The following is a 25,221-nucleotide window of genomic DNA, read 5'->3' as shown; positions in this document are numbered from 1 at the left end:
CAGTATACAGCAGTGATGGCTAACCTTGACACTCCAGCTGTTGTTGAACTACACATCCCGGCATGCCCTGCTAGAGTTTTACAATTTGGCCATGCAAAAACTGATGCAGGACATGCTGGGATGTGTAGTTCAACAACAGCTGTGGTGTCAAGGTTATTCATCACTGATATACAGCATTACCCGGATGTGCTGGATTCTGGGAACGCTTGCTCGCCTGCAGGCATGTAACCCCTGGCAACTAGCATATATGGGGAGGACAGAGACCACAAACTTTTTTGGGCAGGAAGGTGCACAATTTCTAGCTTTGCCACTGGGGTGAGAAGAGGAGGAAATACGAAAATGTATCTCTAGAGTCGTTATGTCCGTGCATCGATTGTACCGATAGTTGGAACCAGCAGTCGGGCGACCTAGGGATCGGGGAAACCGAGAGGGAAGAGGGCACCAAGAGAACAGAGCGGAGTAATCAGCAATGGTTCCTCGCTGTATTATATACTGTATCCCTAATTCATAGCCGACAGTTGTAATGAAAAGACGCTATAATCGCCATCCAAACCTCAGTTATAGATCACACAGCGATGGTTTATTTGGGTTCCGGGCCAGAACAAAGTCTAGACGCTACATACGGAGGTACGACCCATCCTCTTGCTGCATTTCTGCCAAAGTACTGTCCCCCTGTGGCTGTTGTCCATTAAACCACATGAATTATACACGGGGTAAGCTGTTATAAAGTTGGTAAAAAAAAAAAAATAGAAATTCAATAGAAAAGTCAAGTTCAAGTTCTATGAAAATTTTTATACCTGTAACCCTTTCAGTGCCAACGTTACGTTGCTGAGAGATCCTTAAAATATCCACTAAAATTGCCAGCACCACGCGCAGCGACTGTTCTATTTCTTGGGTGCAATATTTACCTAAACTTAAATGAATTGACTTTGCTTAGCGGATATTTCGAGGATTGCTCACAGCAAGGTTGGCGACCAAAGGGTTACTGTGTCAGATTCAGACCTGAACGCAAATGAGAGAATTTTTAAATCGAGAGATTATCGAATGACTGCGCCACTGCAGAAGCGTGAGGGTGATTATGGATCGTTACAGCAGTGCTGCCGGACTTTGACTGACAGGAAGCTGACGTTTGGGGATTGGTGAGCTGCCATTTTCTGGGAATGTAGGAAAAAACGCAGGTGCGCCCAGACATTTTTGAGGAGGGGCTGTGACATCAGTGATGACCGTTGCAAGCCGCAGATTAGCGGAAGCCTCAGACATGTGCACAGACGGCAGGAACTGTTCCATGGCTCAGGAATTGCGTCTGGAGCTGCGAGTAGCGATCTCTCACAATTCAGTGTCTTCTCTGTCTGGGCGGCGTCTTTCTCCTCGCAGTCCACTGCGATCGCTCACATTAGCGGTCGCATCTGAATTAGGCCCAATATTTGCATTAGACATGGGTCTGGGTCATTGGGTCAACATGCATTTCAGTCGACAACTGAAGGTCGATGTGGCTTAGGTTGACGCACGAAATAGGTTGACAATGGCTATGTCGACAGTTAAGAGGTTGACATGGGTTTTTCACTTTTCTCTGTCCCGGATGTCCACATAGTCTACATGGACACCGTCACAGTGTATCCTGTCCCCTCGCATGGCCCCAGTGGATGGTAGAGCATGAAATACCACCTGTCGACACATGTCGTCTCAAAAAAAGTGGAAAAACCCATCTCGACCTTTCAACTGTCGAGCTAGCCGTTGTTGACCTAGTGCTTGTGTCGACCTACCAAACATGTTGACTTTAGTCATGTCAACCTATTTCCTGTGTTTACCAAAGCCATGTCGACCTTTAGTGGTTGACCCAATGCATGTCAACCATATATGTGTCGACTGTATACTTTAGACATATGCAAAGGAAATGCAATAAAAATACCAGTGTGGCTCCGTAAATCTTTGCATATGGTCAGCAGTCAATAGGTCGACCACTATTGGTTGAAAGGCAGAAGGTCAACACATGAAAAAGGTCAACACGCATTATGTCAACGTGGTCAAAAGTTTGACAAGAGCAAAAGGTCAGCAGGATTTTTTATGTTTTTGTACATCTATGTCGACATAGGTCGACATGGACACTGTAGTAGTGTACCGAGCCCCACAAAAAAAAAAATCATGAAATCTCATGTCAACCTTTTTATGTTGACCTTTTTTTACTTGAATACTGTGCTGGGGGTGGGCAGATGACATCACATGACATGAGTGCCTGTCCCCAATTCAGAGAAGAAAAGTCCAACTGGATCCCTCCTATCTTCCATCTGCGGTGTTTGCCATACGACAAATATGTATATAGGAAGGGACAGATTCCTGCCTGCACCCAGTGGTGTAACTAGAAATTTTGCTCCCCCCCTAAAAAAAAAAAAATCTGGTATAGATAGACAGCAGCACGGTGGGCAAGCTGAAAGGGCAGCGGGCAGGGTGGGAGGGGGAGCGCCCAGACAGCCAGAGAGCACTCCCCCTTCCACCCTGTCCGCTGCCCTTCCAGCTTGCCCGTCATGCTGCTGTCCATCTATTCCAGGCTCCCTGTAGCCAGATGTAAGGTGCAGTGTACTGGTCAGAGGCGGAGAAGTGTACTGGTCAGAGGCGGAGAAGAGTACTGGTCAGAGGCGGAGAAGTGTACTGGTCAGAGGCAGAGAAGAGTACTGGTCAGAGGTGGAGAAGTGTCCTGGTCAGAGGCGGAGAAGTGTCCTGGTCAGAGGCGGAGAAGAGTACTGGTCAGAGGCGGAGAAGTGTACTGGTCAGAGGCAGAGAAGTGTACTGGTCAGAGGCGGAGAAGTGTACTGGTCAGAGGCGGAGAAGTGTACTGGTCAGAGGCGGAGAAGTGTCCTGGTCAGAGGCGGAGAAGTGTCCTGGTCAGAGGCGGAGAAGTGTCCTGGTCAGAAGCGGAGAAGTGTCCTGGTCAGAAGCAGAGAAGTGTCCTGGTCAGAAGCGGAGGTGTCCTGGTCAGAGGTTGAGAAGCGTACTGGTCAGAAGCGGAGAAGTGTACTGGTCAGAGGTGGAGAAGTGTCCTGGTCAGACGTGGAGAAATGTCCTGGTCAGAGGCGGAGAAGTGTCCTGGTCAGAGGCGGAGAAGTGTCCTGGTCAGAGGCGCAGAAGTGTACTGGTCAGAGGCGGAGAAGTGTACTGGTCAGAGGCGGAGAAGTGTCGTGGTCAGAGGCGGAGAAGTGTCCTGGTCAGAGGCGGAGAAGTGTCCTGGTCAGAAGCGGAGAAGTGTCCTGGTCAGAAGCGGAGAAGTGTCCTGGTCAGAAGCGGAGAAGTGTCCTGGTCAGAGGTTGAGAAGTGTACTGGTCAGAGGCAGAGAAGTGTACTGGTAAGAGGAGGAGAAGTGTACTGGTCAGAGGCGGAGAAGTGTACTGGTCAGAGGCGGAGAAGTGTACTGGTCAGAGGCGGAGAAGTGTCCTGGTCAGAGGCGGAGAAGTGTCCTGGTCAGAAGCGGAGAAGTGTCCTGGTCAGAAGCGGAGAAGTGTCCTGGTCAGATGCGGAGAAGTGTCCTGGTCAGAGGTTGAGAAGTGTCCTGGTCAGAGGTTGAGAAGTGTACTGGTCAGAAGCGGAGAAGTGTCCTGGTCAGAGGTGGAGAAGTGTCCTGGTCAGAGGCGGAGAAGTGTCCTGGTCAGAGGCGCAGAAGTGTACTGGTCAGAGACGGAGAAGTGTCCTGGTCAGAGGCGGAGAAGTGTCCTGGTCAGAAGCGGAGAAGTGTCCTGGTCAGAAGCGGAGAAGTGTCCTGGTCAGAAGCGGAGAAGTGTCCTGGTCAGAGGTTGAGAAGTGTACTGGTCAGAGGCAGAGAAGTGTACTGGTAAGAGGAGGAGAAGTGTACTGGTCAGAGGCGGAGAAGTGTACTGGTCAGAGGCGGAGAAGTGTCCTGGTCAGAGGCGGAGAAGTGTCCTGGTCAGAAGCGGAGAAGTGTCCTGGTCAGAAGCGGAGAAGTGTACTGGTCAGAGGCGGAGAAGTGTACTGGTCAGAGGCGGAGAAGTGTACTGGTCAGAGGCGGAGAAGTGTCCTGGTCAGAAGCGGAGAAGTGTCCTGGTCAGATGCGGAGAAGTGTCCTGGTCAGAGGTTGAGAAGTGTCCTGGTCAGAGGTTGAGAAGTGTACTGGTCAGAGGCGGAGAAGTGTACTGGTCAGAGGCGGAGAAGTGTCCTGGTCAGAGGCGGAGAAGTGTCCTGGTCAGAAGCGGAGAAGTGTCCTGGTCAGAAGCGGAGAAGTGTCCTGGTCAGAAGCGGAGAAGTGTCCTGGTCAGAGGTTGAGAAGTGTACTGGTCAGAGGCAGAGAAGTGTACTGGTAAGAGGAGGAGAAGTGTACTGGTCAGAGGCGGAGAAGTGTACTGGTCAGAGGCGGAGAAGTGTCCTGGTCAGAGGCGGAGAAGTGTCCTGGTCAGAAGCGGAGAAGTGTCCTGGTCAGAAGCGGAGAAGTGTCCTGGTCAGATGCGGAGAAGTGTCCTGGTCAGAGGTTGAGAAGTGTCCTGGTCAGAGGTTGAGAAGTGTACTGGTCAGAAGCGGAGAAGTGTCCTGGTCAGAGGTGGAGAAGTGTCCTGGTCAGAGGCGGAGAAGTGTCCTGGTCAGAGGCGCAGAAGTGTACTGGTCAGAGACGGAGAAGTGTCCTGGTCAGAGGCGGAGAAGTGTCCTGGTCAGAGGCGGAGAAGTGTCCTGGTCAGAAGCGGAGAAGTGTCCTGGTCAGAAGCGGAGAAGTGTCCTGGTCAGAGGTTGAGAAGTGTACTGGTCAGAGGCGGAGAAGTGTACTGGTCAGAGGTGGAGAAGTGTCCTGGTCAGAGGTGGAGAAATGTCCTGGTCAGAGGCGGAGAAGTGTCCTGGTCAGAGGCGCAGAAGTGTACTGGTCAGAGGCGGAGAAGTGTACTGGTCAGAGGCGGAGAAGTGTACTGGTCAGAGGCGGAGAAGTGTACTGGTCAGAGGCGGAGAAGAGTATCTTTGCCGCTGGCGCCGTTAGAGCACCGTGAACCTGTGCCCCAGTGGCGCCTGCTCCCCCCGCCACTGCTGGGGCTGCGGAGCCTTCGTTACGCCACTGCGGCACTGCCTGCTCCCTACTGAGCTTCAAGCAGATATCTGCACTAGAATCCAAATGAATCCGTTAAACTTCTGCCCGACTTTAAATGAGGAGAGAAAAAAAAATCTAAACTATAAATCGCGCGGTGGAAACTCTGAACGGAGAATGATGTCATCCACTAAGTGCCACTAAATAGTCCCCACAGCTCTTCCCTGCTCGTAATGCTCATTTGTCAGAGGAACGCGAGGAAATGTGCGTCGTACGGCTCTGCGCAGCCACCTCTGGCCCCTCTATATTAATAATCCGGGCGCCTCATTAGCAGCCATTCGCCACACGCCCACTCGCGATTAAAATGTGACAATAAAATCCAAAATGAACAACACAACCCAGTAAGAACAAACAGTTTTGCCTCCCAGCCGGCGGTGGCTTGGCTGCTCCGTATTATAATATTGTTTTTTACGAGTCATTATCAATCATACGCTCGCCTGACACTTCCCATGAATCTGTTCCCGCATCTGCCAGGTTTTTTTTTTTAAGGGGGTGCAATAAATGGTTTATTTTTGGTTTATGGAAACGGAAGCTGTCTGAGCGGGGGAATAAAGCGTACGCGTGTTTTCTTTTTAAATGTCAACAATATCAAATAGTGACCTGCACAGTCCGCGCTGCTGTCGGGGGTCTGAGCAGTCGTCTTTATGGAGGAAATCATATCGGAATCATAAAGCAGAGGCGCAGCGTCGGGCCACGGAACCCGGAGCGAGCTCATATAACCGCGTCCCCCCGGATATATATATATATACATACACACACACAGATATCGGCATCTAGTAACAACGTGTGCATTAAGATTAGCGCAAAGGGCGGCTCTTGTGGTGAGAGCCGCCCTTTGCGATGACGGGACTTCCGTCCTATCGGGTATAGGTCATAGGATCGCCTCAATGAAGGTTGACATACATTGTGTCGACCACTGAAGTTCGACAGGGCTTATGTTGACACCTGAAATAGGTTGACATGGCTAAGGTCAACAGGGTTCTAAGGTCGACACAAGTACTAAGTGGACAATGGGAAGATGGACAGTCAAAAGGTTGACATGAGTATTTCACAATTTTTTGTCCCGAATGTCGACATAGTCGTCATGGACACTGTATGAGTGTTCTGCGTCCCCTCGCATGACTCGCTGAGCTTTGGGCACATTATTACACACCGCAGCACATAGTAGGGCAGGAAATACCGCCTGCCGGCACAAGCTGGCTCACAGAAACCTTGAAAAATTCATGTCGACCTTTTGAATGTTGACAGTCCTATTGTCGACCTAATGCTTGTGTCGACCTTCCAATCCTGTTGACCGTAGCCACGTTGCCCTGTTTCATGTGTCGTCTTTCAGTGGTCAACACAATGTATGTCGACCTTGATAGGGTGGAACTAGTGACTGTATCCTATCTGTATATTAGTGGAATGGTGTAGGGATGGCCATCGTTGCCATTGCCATCCCTAGAATGGTGCACCGCAGAAGGAAGGTGGTGGGGGGCGGCGGCGGGGGGGGGGTTCCAGATGGACTTTTCTGCAGCACAGACTTCTCCCGAATAGGGCACAGGCACTCATGTCATGTGACGTCATCTGCCCGCCCCTAGCAGGTAGGGGAAAGCCGGTGTTCCGTGGGGCCCACTTAGCATTTCCATGAGTGCGGGGCACACCCGTGTAATACCAGGTCCCCCCCCCCCGGAACGCCCCTGGCTGTCAATCAGGCGGCGAGCACTCTTGCGGGGGGGGGGGGGGGGTGTGTCGCTCCGCCGCTACACTGGGGGGGTGCCAGGTACTCCGGCGCTCACCTGCTCTGGACGCTCCATGAGGGGGGATTCGGCAATGCGCCATTCAACGGGAGGGGACAGGAGGGGGTCGCGGAGTAACTCCACGGGGGTGAAGCGGCTGTGGCGGATGCCGAGTTGCTCCAGTGGTGGGGGATGGGGGGGGGGAGAGTTGCCGCTAACCTCCATCCCTGGGAACCTGCTCCTAACTGCCACCCTGCTGTGGGCGTCGGGGGATCAGTGTTCTGGTGTTGGTTGCTTGGGCCCTTAGAGTGCAGGGACCCAATATATATTAATATAATAGAGAGAGAGTGGGAGGAAGAGAGAGAGTGAGAGAGAGAGAGATGTATATATTGTATTTAGAACAGGGTCACCTACCCTCCCGGAATGGAGGGTAGCCTCCCAAAAATCGTGTCACTCTCCCTACCCCCCAGAAAGGTGGGCAACCCTCCAGGATACCGGTGGCACCTCCCGAATCTCCCTGGCCGCAGTGGTAAATTACCGCGATCTGCGGATTTTCGAGGGGTAGGGGTGGGGCCAAAGATGCAAATTGTGTCATTTAGCCCTGTCCCCTCCATGAAGGCCCACACATTGCGGGGTTTGCAGTACTGGGGGCGGGGCTTGCTGACTTCTACAACAGGTCCCACCCCCCGAAGTGCTGCTGACAGTCTACCGGAGAGGAGACTTTAAAAGTAGGCAACCCTGATTTAGAAACAAAGGCGAGATGTAAACCTTTCGTGGAGCAATATGCTTGTATATGCATTGGAATATACGGACTGTACATTTGCTGTAATTAGCATCCTCTTACCTGATTGTACATTCACGTCTCTTCAGTATCCACAGACATAAATATAAGCAGCTAACAATGATGTACATATTCTCCAATGTCTGAGCAGTTGCAATAACTGAGAGATGTGAAGATGCCTCAATTCCGCCAGGTCACAGCCATGGAAATATTAACCCATTGCGCCCTCTAGTGGACACTCTGCTAATAGGCGCTTTTCTGTGTGTGAACTTAAATGTCTACATTGTATAGTAACAGCTTCTACCATCATGTTATCGATGTGAGTAAATGAATAATAAGTACCACCCTTTTTGTTACAATAATAATATTTGCAAGGCTTTGCTGAAACAGAGAACATCATCAGCCGAGAAGCCATTGGAAATAATTGTGATGTCCAGATGGACTTATTGCTTCTAGAATCCCAATAAAACTGAAGGCTCTGCGTTTGGGGAGTATAAATCCTCCCAGCAAACCGATTGCCTGGACGTGGATTAAATCTAATTCTATTTCTTGGAGGTTTATTTTTCCAAAGCCGTACAAACTGCAATCCTTCCTCTGTAACTAAGGGGACTGATTCAGACATGACCGCACAGCTGCAAATTTGCAGGCCTGGCAATTATCGGTAGACTGCGCATGCATTCGGATTATAGCCATGCATGTGCAAAGCTGTCCTGTGATACAATCCTGCTAGTTTTCTTATTGCTGGCCGTGCGCAAGGTGATTGACAGGATGCCAGCGTTTGAGGGTGGTAACCGTCCATTTTCCAGGAGTATCAAGGAATACGCAGGCGTGCCCAGGCATTAGAGGGGATGTCATGTGATGTCAGTGTAATACCCTGGACATTGGTACTATTGTTGCAGACTTTGACGGGGGCTGCCTGGGCATGGCGAAGGGTGCTGGGTGCCTCTCCACGGCCCCAGTGGATGGAGCCCTGTCGCTCACCGGGACTGGCCGGTTGTTGTTTGGAAAGAGGGGAGACTGATAAAGCTAAAAGGCTCGAGCCCCACGAGGAAGTGCCCAGCGCACCCCGGGAGATGCCCGCGCGGAGAGGAGTATAAGGAGGGACAGTGGCGGTTGGAGCCAGTTAAGCGGCAGAGGCGGAAGGTAGAAAAGTGCAGGACTGCGCAGCGGCAAGCGGAAGAGAGAGACGGGACACTTACCGGAGGTCCGGGGAGTCCAGGCCGGTGTGAACAGGCCCCATAGACGTCGTCTGGCGGAGTCCAGCTGAAGCGCTCCGGGAGGCGGCAGCGGGAGCGGAGATTGAAGACGCGTCCAACAGCCGACACCAGCCGGAGGTGCGTCACCAAGGGGCGGCGACGGGGAAGGAGGATACCGATGCGAGGCGGTGCTCGCACAGTGGAGACTTCAGCCGGGGAGTGGTGAGTGAAAAGTCCGTCCCACTGGTCCACCCCCCTCCATCAGTCTGACACAGTATCACGCCCCCGGAACGCCCACACCCACAATACCGAATGCAGGAGAGGGCTAAACCCGGCTCCAACTGTAGCCAGGGGACGCCCACAGGCATCTACGCAGTATAGTATAACAGGAAGAGGAGTGCTCCCTCTGCCTATCCTACGCCACCTCCCTCCATTAATCTGACACAGCGACACGCCCAGGAACGCCCCACACACACTACAGAGAGTAGAAGAGGGCTAAACCCGGCTCCAGCCTTAGCCAGGGGACGCCCATAGGATCTCACCTAGTGCAGTTACAGAAGAAGGGAGAGCAATTAAAGACAGGGACAGCGCAGTACAGAAGCGGCCGAGTAAAGCAGGAAGGAGAGCTCAGATTCCCCCGCATACTAGAGCAGCTTTAGGAAGATGATACTCCTAGCGAATAAAGTGGAAGCTGTCTAGCCACCGACGAAGCGTTAAGCACCCTTCACTGACAAGAAGGTTTATTTAGTCTGCTGGACCAACGAAGGCATACGATCTACAGGATAGTACAAGGGACCAGAATAAGGAGAGACAGCTAGTGTTATCTGTGTAAAGACAGGGAGGACCTCACACTTGTAGCCTCCATACGGCTTCAAAACACTTCAGAGAATAGACTAGGATCCCCTTGCTGGGGATAGGGAGAAGTCAGAAGCCGTTACACAGTAACTGTTGAGAATATGTTGTTGCCACTTAACCGCTCAGGTGACCCCTTTTAGACAGAAACTGCAACTACAGTGTGACAGGCACAAGGGCTCCTGTGTTGTATGATACATTGGTTACAAAAGTTTATTATAATTGCATTGTTATGAGTGTGAAAGTTATGTTGTGTCATTTAAAGGCACAGTTTCTAGTTTAAACGCTGAAATGTTATAGCGTAATTTTGCATAACCTGCGTAAGTTGAAAGGTAATACCCTGTACCAACCTGTTATATTCAAATACATACAGTATGTCAGTAAGAAATGTTACTGCAGTATGATAAAATAGTTTTGGTGAATTGTTATGACGGATTGCATATGATGGTGTATTATGCTCTAACCAGTCAAAATTGAAATGCCAATTGTTTATTGAACTACCCTATCCTATGTTCAGTTAAAATAAACCTCTATATATCAAACTAACCGTCTGTACTTACCTGCACTGAAGAAAAGCTTTGCAACGGAGAAAACGGAACCTAAAAGAGAAAAAGGTAAACAAGGGTAAGAAGAAAATTGCAGTGCATTACAGAGGTAAAAATTTGGCGTCCACGAACAGGATCACGAAAGGAAAATGTCGAACCCACAAACCCCTGTATCAACATCAGGAAAAAGGTTCTTACCGGCAATAGATCCCTCACCCAATAGAAGAGTCAGCCCCACAATGGAAGCGTCACCCATTACAATGCCCTATTATTTTGGTGCCCCGTGGATACCAACGTATTCGGGAGATACTCGGACACCAGGAACCACTACGTTTAAGGACTTCAAAGACCAAATGCTGTCTATGTTTAAAGTATACAAACTCGGAGATACGCAGCAAGTAGAGATACTGATGGGACAGTTGAAGGGGTCTGCTCGTCGAGAGGTCAAGTCATGGGCGGAAAAGGAAAGGCAGACGGCAGAAAACATCTTTAAAAAACTTGCCAGCATATTCGATCGGAGAACGGTGGCCGAGATCAAAAGTCGGCTATATGCGAGGAAGCAACGCCCCAACGAATCCCTCAGGGACTTTGCATTAGGGTTACAAGAGGCGTTGAAAACCATTCAAACGCTGGAGCCACAAGGGGAACCACATGGAGATGAGACCCTTATTAACCTATTTATCGAAGGAGCTTCTGGAGAAGCGACGCGCGCCCAACTAAGAATGTGGAGGCGACAAAATCCAACGTATTCCTTTCCCGAATTCAAAGAGACGATACTGCAAATTCTGGGCTTAGACGCGAGCATCGACACCGAGAGTGAGGAGACCTTTGAGGTGACAGAGGAGACGGGAATGGCGGAGGCCAGCCGAAACTGGAAAGGGCCAGCCACTCAGCAAGCCCAAGCAGAAAGAGACCCTCTCCTCCTAGAATTAAGTAAGAACATGATGGAGTTGGGGCGAGAACTAAAAGAGATCCGTCAGGAACAGGCCGAGGCCAGGCGCAGAGGGGGGCGGCAGAACGTGGGGGGTAGAACCCGTCCCCGCTGGGATGTACCCCGTGAGTATGGCCGAAGAGCCACGGACCAGTTCGATGACCAGGGTCGGCCGATCTGTCGACGGTGCCGGCAGAGTGGGCACATTGAAAGGAATTGCCCGCAAGATGGTTTAAACGACCAAACCCCGGGGAGGCGGACCGACCCTCGGGAGGACACACCCATGTAGGTCCCATACCGGAAGGGTGGAGGTCGCACTATGTTGGCGAGTGCCCTCACCTGAACATTAAAATCAATGACACCATCTTGCCAGCTTTAGTCGACACTGGGTCGCAAGTGACTACCATTCAAATTGAAGAGTTTGCCAAATATTGGAAGCAGGAAGAACTTCAAGAGGTACCCGCGAGTTGGCTGCAATTGATAGCCAGCAACGGCCAACAGATCCATATTAAAGGATACTGGGAGGCGGATCTGTGCCTTGGAACCACCAAACTAGAGAAACAAGGATTCTTTGTCACCACCGTGCAGAATCAACACATGCCGCCCGTTATATTAGGCATGAACACCCTGAGGAATTGTCCGGAAGAGTTGGTAGACCTCCTGAAGAAAGAAATGCATCTCGCTAATCCCAAAGAAAAGAAAGCCTTACAACGAACTGTTCGGGTGCTGGAGGGGCAGCGGAAGTTTATAAACAGCCGGGGCGAAGCGGGTAAGGCTAGAATCGTTGATCGACGCCCAGTGCTCCTTCGACCAAACTCCGAGCACATTGTATGGTGTAAAGCGAAGATTGGACCTGGGGGCCAGGACTATGACGCAATCCTAGAGTCCTGTGATCTTGAGGGACGAAACCCCTTTGCAGTGGCAAGGACTCTGGCCAAAGTTGACCGGGGACGGGTCCCTATCAGAGTATTAAACCCTCACAACTACCCCATCAGGCTTTTCAAGAACTGTCCAATAGCCAGCATTATCCCGATTAGCTTTCAGGACGTGATAGAAGAGAGGGTTTCAGAAGGTTGTTCGGAGCATGTCGCTGGACAGGCCGTACCGCCGGACTGTGGGCCCGAGTGGTGGTCGGATATTCAGGTCGGAGATCCCGACACCCCAACGGAGAAGAAAGAAGAAGTCCTCCGCATCGTGCAGAAGAATGCGGCCACATTTAGCCAGCACCCTTCTGACTTCGGGAAAGCCGACAACATATATCATCATATACCCACAGGCACTCACCCGCCCATCAAAGAAAGGCACCGGCCTTTGCCCCCAACATTGTACCAACCTGTGCGGAGGATGCTAACCGAGATGAAAGAGACCGGTGTAATTCAAGAAAGCTGTAGTCCTTGGGCGGCCCCAATTGTCCTGGTCAAGAAGAAAGATGGAAGTCTTCGATTTTGCGTCGATTACAGGAAATTAAACGCCATTACCCATAAAGATGCTTATCCCTTGCCCCGGATAGAAGAATCGTTAACGGCCCTCAAAACCGCCAAATACTTTTCGACCCTCGACTTAACTAGTGGGTATTGGCAAATACCGATGGCCCCCGAAGATAAAGAAAAGACAGCGTTTACCACCCCAATGGGCCTCTTCGAATTCGCTCGCATGCCTTTCGGCTTGTGCAATGCCCCTGCCACCTTTCAACGAGTAATGGAACATTGCCTTGGCCATTGCAACTTTGAACTCGTCCTGCTGTATCTTGACGACATTATAATATTCTCTAAAAGTTTCGAACAACACCTGGAGCATCTAGACTACGTGTTTGGCCGTCTAGCTCAGAGTGGACTGAAACTCAAGCCCTCGAAATGCCACCTCCTAAAGCCAAAAGTTCACTACCTGGGACATATAGTTAGTGAAAAAGGAGTGCAACCGGATCCCGACAAAATTGAAGTGGTGCAGAATTGGCCCACCCCCGCAACCGTAAAAGAGGTCCGTAGTTTCCTGGGCTTTGCAGGATACTACAGGCGATTTATCGAACACTTTGCTAAGATCGCTGCCCCGCTTCACGAACTTTTACGAGGCAAAACAGGCCGCGAGAGAAGAAGTACATCTCCCGTCGAGTGGGCCGAAGACCAGCAAAACTCGTTCAAAAAATTAAAAACAGCACTGATAGAGGCACCACTGTTGGCCTATCCAGATTATTCCAGACCCTTCCGTGTCTATACGGATGCGAGCCATCAAGGACTCGGAGCTGTACTGGCCCAAGTACAGGATGGGAAAGAACGAGTTATAGCCTACGCCAGTAGAGGTCTGCGAAAAACTGAAAGGAACACCGAGAATTATAGCACATTCAAACTTGAGCTTCTAGCCCTCGTGTGGGCCATCTCTGAAAAATTTAAAAATTACCTCTCAGCCACCCCCTTCGTCATAGTGACTGATAATAACCCACTCGCTCACCTACATACGGCTCATCTGGCGGCGTTAGAGCAAAGGTGGTTGTCCAGACTGGCCAACTTCCGGTACACCGTCGAGTACAGGAGTGGCAAATTGAATGGTAATGCCGACGCGCTATCCCGACTCCCAACTCAAGATGTAACTGAATTGACAAAAGACCTGGAGGAAGAGGTGGAGACCCCCTACTCGTACCCCGCTACAAATAACTCGCTACCCGTCATCTCTGGACCATTAACTGCCAGTGAGAGCCCGGACTCTGATGACCTGGAGGACACATCCATTGACTTTGACTGCGAGGCCATACAAAAACAAAGCCCCGTGATCCAAGAGTTAATCAGCATCATGAAGAACAAGATCCGGTTGACAAAATCGCAAAGGGATAACGCAGACCCCGAACTCATTAAGTTGCTAAGACAGCAAGACCGCTTCCGATTGCGACGTGGCCTGTTAGTACGGATCAGCATCGACCCCGGTACTCATCGGTCCATCGTACAGAAAGTTATCCCACAACAAGAGGCCCGACCCCTACTGGAGGCCTACCACGACCAATCCGGACATTTTGGCCTACAAAAAACCGAGGCAGTGTTGCGGAAAAGATATTTTTGGGTCAACATGCGAGCGGATGTCGAACGATGGTGTCAAAAGTGTGTGGCTTGCAATCTCAAAAGGCACCCCAAGCCGGATCAGAAGGACCCCCTCTGTCCGATCAAGAGTCACCAACCAATGGAATTGATCGTCCTGGACCATGTTAAATTAGAAATGGCGTCTAATGGGGTCCAATATGCATTGACAATAGTAGATCATTACAGCAAGTTCTTGATTGCCGTCCCAGTTAGGGATTTGACTGCAAAGACCACAGCGGAGGCCCTGTTGAGACACTTGGTTCGACCTTATGGATACCCAGAGCAGATTTTGACAGATCAGGGACCCGCATTCGAAGCACAAGTATTCCATGAGCTTTGCCGACTGTATGCCTGCAAGAAATTACGAACCACGGCTTACCATCCGCAGTGCAATGGACTGTGCGAACGAGCAAATCAAACGATAATTAGCATGTTGAGGAGCCTCTCCACGGACCAACGTTCCCATTGGCCTGTCGCTTTGGCTGAGCTAGTGTACTTATATAACAATACCGAACACTGTTCTACAGGCTTCACCCCGTTTTATTTGATGTTTGGACGGCACGGAAAATTGCCCAAAGATGTTGAATTGAATTCCGGAGTGACTGAAACTCAAAACTTTCGTACGGGGTGGGTGGATGAGCACCAACGACGAATAGGGGTTGCCCGGAAAATTCTACAAAAGCGAATGGAAACAGTGCATCTTCGGCAGGAACGGAACTACAATTCCAACGCCAAAGCAATCCCTTTAAAGGTTGGTGATAGAGTCTGGAGGAAAAAGATGCGCCGGGCCAGTAAACTTGACGTTCTGTGGGAAGAGGAACCTTACCTCGTCGTAAAAACACCAGATAACGACTTGCGGGCCTATCAAATTCAAAGAGAGGAAGACGCTCCCATCATTACGGTGCCGAGAGACCAGTTGAAATTATGCCCAGCGGAAATCCCTGTTTTCCCCTCTAAACAGCCGCCTGATATAGACACATCAAAATCTGTTGGAGATGTACCTTTCCGTGATCCAATGGATTTGCTATTGTTCATGTGCGGACCAAGTTTATTGAATACCACCAAGAGGATAATTGATCAGCCGCAAGTGGAACAGACGGCGGAGAGCGAATCAGACGCTCCCACTACAGTGGGTCAACTTGAAGACAATGGTGGTACTATAGTACTTAGGAAGTCGGAGCGTAGTACTCGGGGGATACCACCGTTGAGATATCGAGTTTAGAGTATATGCTTGCTGTCAATACTGTAACCGACAGTTGGGGTATGCCCCTTACTGAAATTGTATATATGTATATAAAGTTGTAAAGAGACTGTGGGGAAGTTTGAACTGTATAGATGCCCGAGGACTGGCATCATTCCACCGGGGAGGCATGTAATACCCTGGACATTGGTACTATTGTTGCAGACTTTGACGGGGGCTGCCTGGGCATGGCGAAGGGTGCTGGGTGCCTCTCCACGGCCCCAGTGGATGGAGCCCTGTCGCTCACCGGGACTGGCCGGTTGTTGTTTGGAAAGAGGGGAGACTGATAAAGCTAAAAGGCTCGAGCCTCACGAGGAAGTGCCCAGCGCACCCCGGGAGATGCCCGCGCGGAGAGGAGTATAAGGAGGGACAGTGGCGGTTGGAGCCAGTTAAGCGGCAGAGGCGGAAGGTAGAAAAGTGCAGGACTGCGCAGCGGCAAGCGGAAGAGAGAGACGGGACACTTACCGGAGGTCCGGGGAGTCCAGGCCGGTGTGAACAGGCCCCATAGACGTCGTCTGGCGGAGTCCAGCTGAAGCGTTCCGGGAGGCGGCAGCGGGAGCGGAGATTGAAGACGCGTCCAACAGCCGACACCAGCCGGAGGTGCGTCACCAAGGGGCGGCGACGGGGAAGGAGGATACCGATGCGAGGCGGTGCTCGCACAGTGGAGACTTCAGCCGGGGAGTGGTGAGTGAAAAGTCCGTCCCACTGGTCCACCCCCCTCCATCAGTCTGACACAGTATCACGCCCCCGGAACGCCCACACCCACAATACCGAATGCAGGAGAGGGCTAAACCCGGCTCCAACTGTAGCCAGGGGACGCCCACAGGCATCTACGCAGTATAGTATAACAGGAAGAGGAGTGCTCCCTCTGCCTATCCTACGCCACCTCCCTCCATTAATCTGACACAGCGACACGCCCAGGAACGCCCCACACACACTACAGAGAGTAGAAGAGGGCTAAACCCGGCTCCAGCCTTAGCCAGGGGACGCCCATAGGATCTCACCTAGTGCAGTTACAGAAGAAGGGAGAGCAATTAAAGACAGGGACAGCGCAGTACAGAAGCGGCCGAGTAAAACAGGAAGGAGAGCTCAGATTCCCCCGCATACTAGAGCAGCTTTAGGAAGATGATACTCCTAGCGAATAAAGTGGAAGCTGTCTAGCCACCGACGAAGCGTTAAGCACCCTTCACTGACAAGAAGGTTTATTTAGTCTGCTGGACCAACGAAGGCATACGATCTACAGGATAGTACAAGGGACCAGAATGAGGAGAGACAGCTAGTGTTATCTGTGTAAAGACAGGGAGGACCTCACACTTGTAGCCTCCATACGGCTTCAAAACACTTCAGAGAATAGACTAGGATCCCCTTGCTGGGGATAGGGAGAAGTCAGAAGCCGTTACACAGTAACTGTTGAGAATATGTTGTTGCCACTTAACCGCTCAGGTGACCCCTTTTAGACAGAAACTGCAACTACAGTGTGACAGGCACAAGGGCTCCTGTGTTGTATGATACATTGGTTACAAAAGTTTATTATAATTGCATTGTTATGAGTGTGAAAGTTATGTTGTGTCATTTAAAGGCACAGTTTCTAGTTTAAACGCTGAAATGTTATAGCGTAATTTTGCATAACCTGCGTAAGTTGAAAGGTAATACCCTGTACCAACCTGTTATATTCAAATACATACAGTATGTCAGTAAGAAATGTTACTGCAGTATGATAAAATAGTTTTGGTGAATTGTTATGACGGATTGCATATGATGGTGTATTATGCTCTAACCAGTCAAAATTGAAATGCCAATTGTTTATTGAACTACCCTATCCTATGTTCAGTTAAAATAAACCTCTATATATCAAACTAACCGTCTGTACTTACCTGCACTGAAGAAAAGCTTTGCAACGGAGAAAACGGAACCTAAAAGAGAAAAAGGTAAACAAGGGTAAGAAGAAAATTGCAGTGCATTACATCAGCTCCGCCCCCGATCAGCCTGATTCTATCACAGCCGCTGAGTAACTCCTGGGTTACGCACACACTGCACACACTGGGGAATCATTACATGGAGAGCGGCTGTTATCTGGGAGTGTCTGGGATAATGCAGGCGTGGCCAGGTGTGTGAGGGGAAGTCATGTGACATCAGCTCCGCCCCCGATCAGCCTGATTCTATCACAGCCGCTGAGTAACTCCTGGGTTACGCACACACTGCACACACTGGGGACTCATTACATGGAGAGCGGCTGTTATCTGGGAGTGTCTGGGATAATGCAGGCGTGGCCAGGTGTGTGAGGGGAAGTCATGTGACATCAGCTCCGCCCCCGATCAGCCTGATTCCATCACAGCCGCTGAGTAAGTCCTGGGCTACGCACAGACTGCACACACTGGGGAATCATTGCATGGGGAGCGGCTGTTATCTGGGAGTGTCAGGTAATACGCAGGCGTGGCCAGGTGTGTGAGGGGAAGTCATGTGACGTCAGCTCCGCCCCCGATCAGCCTGATTCTATCACAGCCGCTGAGTAAGTCCTGGGCTACGCACACACTGCACACACTGGGGGATCATTACATGGTGAGCGGCTGTTATCTGGGAGTGTCAGGTAATACAAAGGTGTGGCCAGGTGTATGAGGGGAAGTCATGTGACATCAGCTCCGCCTCCGATCAGCCTGATGCTATCACAGCCGCTGAGTAAGTCCTGGGCTACACACAGACTGCACACACTGCATACACTGGGGAATCATTACATGGTGAGCGGCTGTTATCTGGGAGTGTCAGGGAATACGCAGGCGTGGCCAGGTGTATGAGGAGAAGTGTTGTGACATCAGCTCCGCCCCCGATCAGCCTGATTCCATCACAGCCGCTGAGTAAGTCCTGGGCTACACACACACTGCACACACTGCGGAATCATTACATGGTGAGCGCTGTTATCTGGGAGTGTCAGGTAATATGCAGGTGTGGCCAGGTGTATGAGGGGAAGTCATGTGACATCAGCTCCGCCCCCGATCAGCCTGATTCTATCACAGCCGCTGAGTAAGTCCTGGGCTACACACAGACTGCACACACTGGGTAATCATTGCATGGTGAGCGGCTGTTATCTGGGAGTGTCAGGGAATACGCAGGCGTGGCCAGGTGTATGAGGGGAAGTCATGTGACATCAGCTCCGCCCCCGATCAGCCTGATTCTATCACAGCTGCTGAGTAAGTCCTGGGCTACGCACAGACTGCGCACACTGGGGAATCATTACATGGTGAGCGGCTGTTATCTGGGAGTGTCAGGGATAATACAGGTGTGGCCAGGTGTGTGAGGGGAAGTCATGTGATGTCAGCCCCGCCCCTAATCAGCCTGATTCTATTGCAGCCACCTAGTATGTCCCGGGCTATGCACAGACTGCACACAGTGGAAATCAATCAATGATGAGCGTCTAAGCAATTTGCAGCCTTGCATGGGGCAAGATTTCACTCTGACAGGACAGCGTATTTCTGATCGCAGGGCTCTGCAAATGAGCAGAGCATCAATCAGTTCTGAATAACCCCACAGTTTGCATCATAAGCTGACACATTTCACCGCAATATGTGCTTTTTGGTTGCTACTGGTGATAACTGTTCTAAATTCAAACACTTCAATTTGTTTTACCTACAGAATTTTGGTGGCTATAACCTGATCACCGCTGGCGTTTCACAAGATTAATTCCCACATAATGTAACGTCCGCTGATTGGATACAAACAGCTATTATATAGTATAGTACCATCCCTGCCACACTCACAGATGGCGTTAGACGAAAAACATTCTAATTTCCTTGTAAGCAGCTTATTAATGTAAGTACAGGTCATTATTATTAGTGTAAGTACAGGTCATTATTATTAGTGTACAGTACAGGTCATTATTATTAGTGTAAGTACAGGTCATTATTATTAGTGTACAGTGCAGGTCATTATTATTAGTGTACAGTACAGGTCATTATTATTAGTGTACAGTACAGGTCATTATTATTAGTGTACAGTGCAGGTCATTATTATTAGTGTAAGTACAGGTCATTATTATTAGTGTACAGTACAGGTCATTATTATTAGTGTAAGTACAGGTCATTATTATTAGTGTACAGTACAGGTCATTAATATGAGTGTACAGTACAGGTCATTATCATTAGTGTACAGTACAGGTCATTATTATTACTGTACAGTACAGGTCATTATTATTAGTGTAAGTACAGGTCATTATTATTAGTGTAAGTACAGGTCATTATTATTAGTGTAAGTACAGGACATTATTATTAGTGTACAGTACAGGTCATTATTATTAGTGTAAGTACAGGTCATTATTATTAGTGTAATTACAGGTCATTATTATTAGTGTAAGTACAGGACATTATTATTAGTGTACAGTACAGGTCATTATTATTAGTGTACAGTACAGGTCATTATTATTAATGTAAGTACAGGACATTATTATTAGTGTACAGTACAGGTCATTATTATTAGTGTACAGTACAGGTCATTATTAGTGTAAGTACAGGTCATTATTATTAGTGTACAGTACAGGTCATTATTATTAGTGTACAATACAGGTCATTATTATAAATGTGTACAGTACAGGTCATTATTATTAGTGTAAGTATAGGTCATTACTATTAGTGTACAGTACAGGTCATTATTATTAGCGTACAGCTCAGGACATTATTATTAGTGTACAGTACAGGTCATTATTAATAGCGTACAGCTTAGATAATTATTATTAGTGTACAGAACAGGTCATTATTATTAGTGTAAGTACAGGTCATTAATATTAGTGTAAGTACAGGTCATTAATATTAGTGTAAGTACAGGTCATTATTATAAGTGTACAGTACAGGTCATTATTGTCCTCTGTAAGTACAGGTCATTAAGATTAGTGTAAGTACAGGTCATTATTATTAGTGTAAGTACAGTTCATTGTTATTAGTGTAAGTACAGGTCATTGTTATTAGTGTACAGTACAGGTCATTAATATTAGTGTAAGTACAGGTTATTATTATTAGTGTGCAGTACAGGTCATTTATATTAGTGTAAGTACAGGTCATTAATATTAATGTAAGTACAGGTCGTCATTATTATTAGTGTACAGTACAGGTCATTATCATTAGTGTACAGTACAGGTCATTATCATTAGTGTAATTAAAGGTCATTGTTATTAGTCTACAGTACAGGTTATTATTATTAGTGTAAGTACAGGTCATTATTATTAGTGTAAGTACAGGTTATTATTATTAGTGTAAGTACAGGTCATTATTATTAGTGTACAGTACAGGTCATTAATATTAGTGTAAGTACAGGTCATTATTATTAGTGTACAGTACAGGTCATTATTATTAGTGTACAGTACAGGTCATTAATATTAGTGTACAGTACAGGTCCTTAATATTAGTGTACAGTACAGGTCCTTATTATTAGTGTAAGTAAAGGTCATTATTATTAGTGTACAGTACAGGTCATTATAATTAGTGTACAGTACAGGTCATTAAGATTAGTGTAAGTACAGGTCATTATTATTAGTGTAAGTACAGTTCATTGTTATTAGTGTAAGTACAGGTCATTGTTATTAGTGTACAGTACAGGTCATTAATATTAGTGTAAGTACAGGTTATTATTATTAGTGTGCAGTACAGGTCATTTATATTAGTGTAAGTACAGGTCATTAATATTAGTGTAAGTACAGGTCATTACTATTAGTGTACAGTACAGGTCATTATTATTAGTGTAAGTACAGGTCATTATCATTAGTGTACAGTACAAGTCATTATCATTAGTGTAATAAAAGTTCATTGTTATTAGTCTACAGTACAGGTTATTATTATTAGTGTAAGTACAGGTCATTATTATTAGTGTAAGTACAGGTTATTATTATTAGTGTAAGTAAAGGTCATTATTATTAGTGTACAGTACAGGTCATTAATATTAGTGTAAGTACAGGTCATTATTATTAGTGTACAGTACAGGTCATTATTATTAGTGTACAGTGCAGGTCATTAATATTAGTGTACAGTACAGGTCCTTAATATTAGTGTACAGTACAGGTCCTTATTATTAGTGTAAGTAAAGGTCATTATTATTAGTGTACAGTACAGGTCATTATAATTAGTGTACAGTACAGGTCCTTTTTATTAGTGTAAGTAAAGGTCATTATTATTAGTGTACAGTACAGGTCATTTTTATTAGTGTACAGTACAGGTCATTGTTAATAGTGTACAGTACAGGTCATTATTATTAGTGTACAATACAGGTCATTATTATTAGTGTACAGTACAGGTCATTATTATTAGTGTACGGTACAGGTCATTATCATTAGTGTAAGTACAGGTCATTATTATTACTGTACAGTACAGGTCATTATTATTAGTGTAAGTACAGGTCATTATCATTAGTGTAAGTACAGGTCATTATTATTACTTTACAGTACAGGTCATTATTATTAGTGTAAGTACAGGTCATTATCATTAGTGTAAGTACAGGTCATTATCATTAGTGTAAGTACAGGTCATTATTATTACTGTACAGTACAGGTCATTTTTATTAGTGTAAGTACAGGTCATTATCATTAGTGTAAGTACAGGTCATTATCATTAGCGTAAGTACAGGTCATTATCATTAGTGTACAGTACAGGTCATTATTATTAGTGTATGGTACAGGTCATTATTGTCCTCTGTAAGTACAGGTCATTATTATTAGTGTAAGTACAAGTCATTGTTATTAGTGTAAGTACAGGACATTATTATTAGTGTACAGTACAGGTCATTATTATTAGTGTAAGTACAAGTCATTGTTATTAGTGTAAGTACAGGTCATTATTATTAGTGTACAGTACAGGTCATTATTATTAGTGTACAGTACAGGTCATTATTATTAGTGTAAGTACAGTTCATTGTTATTAGTGTAAGTACAGGTCATTATTATTACTGTACAGTACAGGTCATTATTATTAGTGTACAGTACAGGACATTATTATTAGTGTACAGTACAGGTTATTATTATTAGTGTACAGTACAGGTCATTATCATTAGTGTACAGTACAGGTCATTATTATTAGTGTACAGTACAAGTCATTATCATTAGTGTACAGTACAGTTCATTATCATTAGTGTACAGTACAGGTCATTATTATTAGTGTACAGTACAAGTCATTATTATTAGTGTACAGTACAGTTCATTATTATTAGTGTACAGTACAGGTCATTAGTATTACTGTACAGTACAGGTCATTATTATTACTGTACAGTACAGGTCATTATTATTACTGTACATTACAGGTCATTATTATTAGTGTACAGTACAGGTCATTATCATTAGTGTACAGTACAGGTCATTGTTATTAGTGTAAGTACAGGTCATTGTTATTAGTGTAAGTACAGGTCATTATTATTAGTGTAAGTACAAGTCATTATTATTAGTGTACATTACAGTTCATTATTATTAGTGTACAGTACAGGTCATTATTATTAGTGTACAGTACAGTTAATTATTATTAGTGTACAGTACAGGTCATTATTATTAGTGTACAGTACAGTTCATTATTATTAGTGTACAGTACAGGTCATTATTATTAGTGTACAGTACAGGTCATTATTATTAGTGTACAGTAAAGGTCATTATTATTAGTGTACAGTACAGTTAATTATTATTAGTGTACAGTACAGGTCATTATTATTAGTGTACAGTACAGTTCATTATTATTAGTGTACAGTACAGGTCATTATTATTAGTGTACAGTACAGGTCATTATTATTAGTGTACAGTACAGGTCATTATCATTAGTGTACAGTACAGGTCATTATTATTAGTGTAAGTACAGGTTATTATCATTAGTGTACAGTACAGGTCATTATAGTCCTCTGTAAGTATGTAATGGAATATAGGATACAGCACAGGAAAGCATCCTCGCTAGCAGTACGGGAAACATGGAAACACAAAGCCTGGCATCTCTCTAATGTCTCCAAACATCAGGGAGGCTCATAGACAAGTGAGGGGTTGGTCGTCCATTCTTATATTCCCTCTTTGGAAATTTCCTGGGCTGCGAAGCTTACAGCAAGTTCTATCTCGCTGCAAACTGACAGCAAGCAACCGCTAAACAGGGCCAGCTCTGGGGGGCACAACCGCTAAACAGGGCGCCACCAAGTCCCCCTATCAAAAAATGAAGAATGTCCATGAGGATCCTTGTTGTACTTAATGCAGGTGGTGGCTGTGGAATGTCTCAGAGCTCACCCCCTAACTGTACCTTCCCTTGAGGCCATAATTCCCTATTTTTCTGCCTTGTACTCTGTTGTGGGTGGCAAATGGAAGGGTGCAGGGGGCTGGGAGGAGCCCACAATTTTTCAGCCTCCCTTCCATTCCGGAATGTTAGGCAGGTATGCCTTAAGGGGTCTGAAAGTAGTTGTTGGTGGCAGTATGGGGGGGGCAGTTGGTTGGAGGGTGGCGAGAAGCCTTTCACCGGCCCTGCCTCTAAATCACAACAGTTATGATGCAGCATTGTGGAGCAAACTGCTACAGGCTATAGACCTCACACATTGCCCCACACCCCACACATTGCCTGCGGGTTGTGTAACAGGCCGGTGCTATTCTATTCAGTCTCTGGTGCTCTTTCGGCCCCTCCCACACCGAGATCTCAGGCTTCATAGCGTCAGTTAAATAAAGTTATCCTGCTGTAACCTCATCACTGTATGTCATGGGGCCTACACACGGGGTGACACTGCTAAACGATCTCAGCAATGTAGACCACTCAGCAACATCGCTCACACAGCGCTGCACAGCGATGTCTCAGTACTGTGTGACCGGCAATCTCACTAGATTTATTGAGCATGCTGGATATTAATCGCTAGGCGATAGCAACGCATGGGGCCCGCACATCGCTATGGCCCCTACACATAGAGCGATGTTGGGGCATTTTCTAAACGATCTAGTCAAATTAAGACAGATCACTTAGAAAATGGCTGAAATTGCCCCATGTGTAGGCCTAATTAGACTATGCTAGAACAGGATGCCATCAGTATTCCAGCGGTAAGGATGCCTGGGTTCTATATAACGATGCGGGTATCGTAACTGCCTTCAGAAGACTGGCACCAGAGCTTTGAAAGGCTCGGGATGGTGATGCCGGAATTTCCGACCGGTGAGTATGTGGGTGGGCAACTGGGATGCAGGGTTAGGGTTAGGCCCTGGTGAGGGACTTAGGGTTAGGCTGTGGGGAGGTGACGGTAAGGGATAGGCGGTAAAGATGGAGGGTTAGACCAGGGGTGGCCAAACCTGTCCTCAAGATCTACCAACAGTTCATGTTTTCCAGGCAACCTGTGGATCTATAGTAGGAATGAATACAGCATGTTTTAAAATGTGACAGTTAGTAATGACTACAGCTGTGCACCAGCTAGGTCATCTGGAAAACGTGGGCCATTGGTAGATCTCGAGGACCGGTTTGGCCACCCCTGGTTTAGACACTCAAAAGGGATTAGGGTTAGGCTGTGGGTTGGTTAGGTTTATGTGGTGGGGTGTCGGGGTTGGGCACTAGCGAGGAAAGTTAGGGTCAGGCTGCTCCGGGAGGGTGTGGTGGGGGGGTTAGGACAGAGGTTGATTTAGACCTCTCCCACACCCCTTGATTAGGCGTACCCCCTCCTCTCAATATGAAAAATCCACAGTACTTATGAGTGGAGTAGAAGTGAGGGGTATGTGTATCCTTATAGTAAGGAGTAGTGTAGGAGTAGGGTGCGGTCAGAAATCGGGCCCCTCTCTGTCTGGCCGCTGGCTGTGTTCTGTCTCCGGTAGTGGAGGAGTAGTGTGCGGTAAGGAATCGGGCCCCTCTGTGTCTGGCCGCTGGC

The 25,221-nt window shown here is 47.4% G+C and overlaps 1 protein-coding gene across 1 annotated transcript in view; it reads right to left on the bottom strand.

Moving 5' to 3' along the window:
• The window catches only part of TNMD (tenomodulin), a 113,400-nt gene extending 96,099 nt beyond the window's left edge, over positions 1-17,301 (bottom strand). The window contains exons 1-2 of the mRNA XM_083160666.1: positions 17,274-17,301; positions 10,179-10,217 (exon numbers count right to left, since the gene is read on the bottom strand). The gene's annotated coding sequence lies outside the window, so the exon portion shown is untranslated. The remainder of the gene's footprint in view (positions 1-10,178; positions 10,218-17,273) is intronic.
• Between the last annotated feature and the right edge of the window lie 7,920 nt (positions 17,302-25,221).

This window comes from Crinia signifera, chromosome 9 (assembly GCF_055691185.1).
Source record: "Crinia signifera chromosome 9, ASM5569118v1, whole genome shotgun sequence".
NCBI classification, from domain to species: domain Eukaryota; kingdom Metazoa; phylum Chordata; class Amphibia; order Anura; family Myobatrachidae; genus Crinia; species Crinia signifera.
Note: the sequence above shows the minus strand (reverse complement) of the source record. Positions and strands in the feature narration are given on the sequence as shown.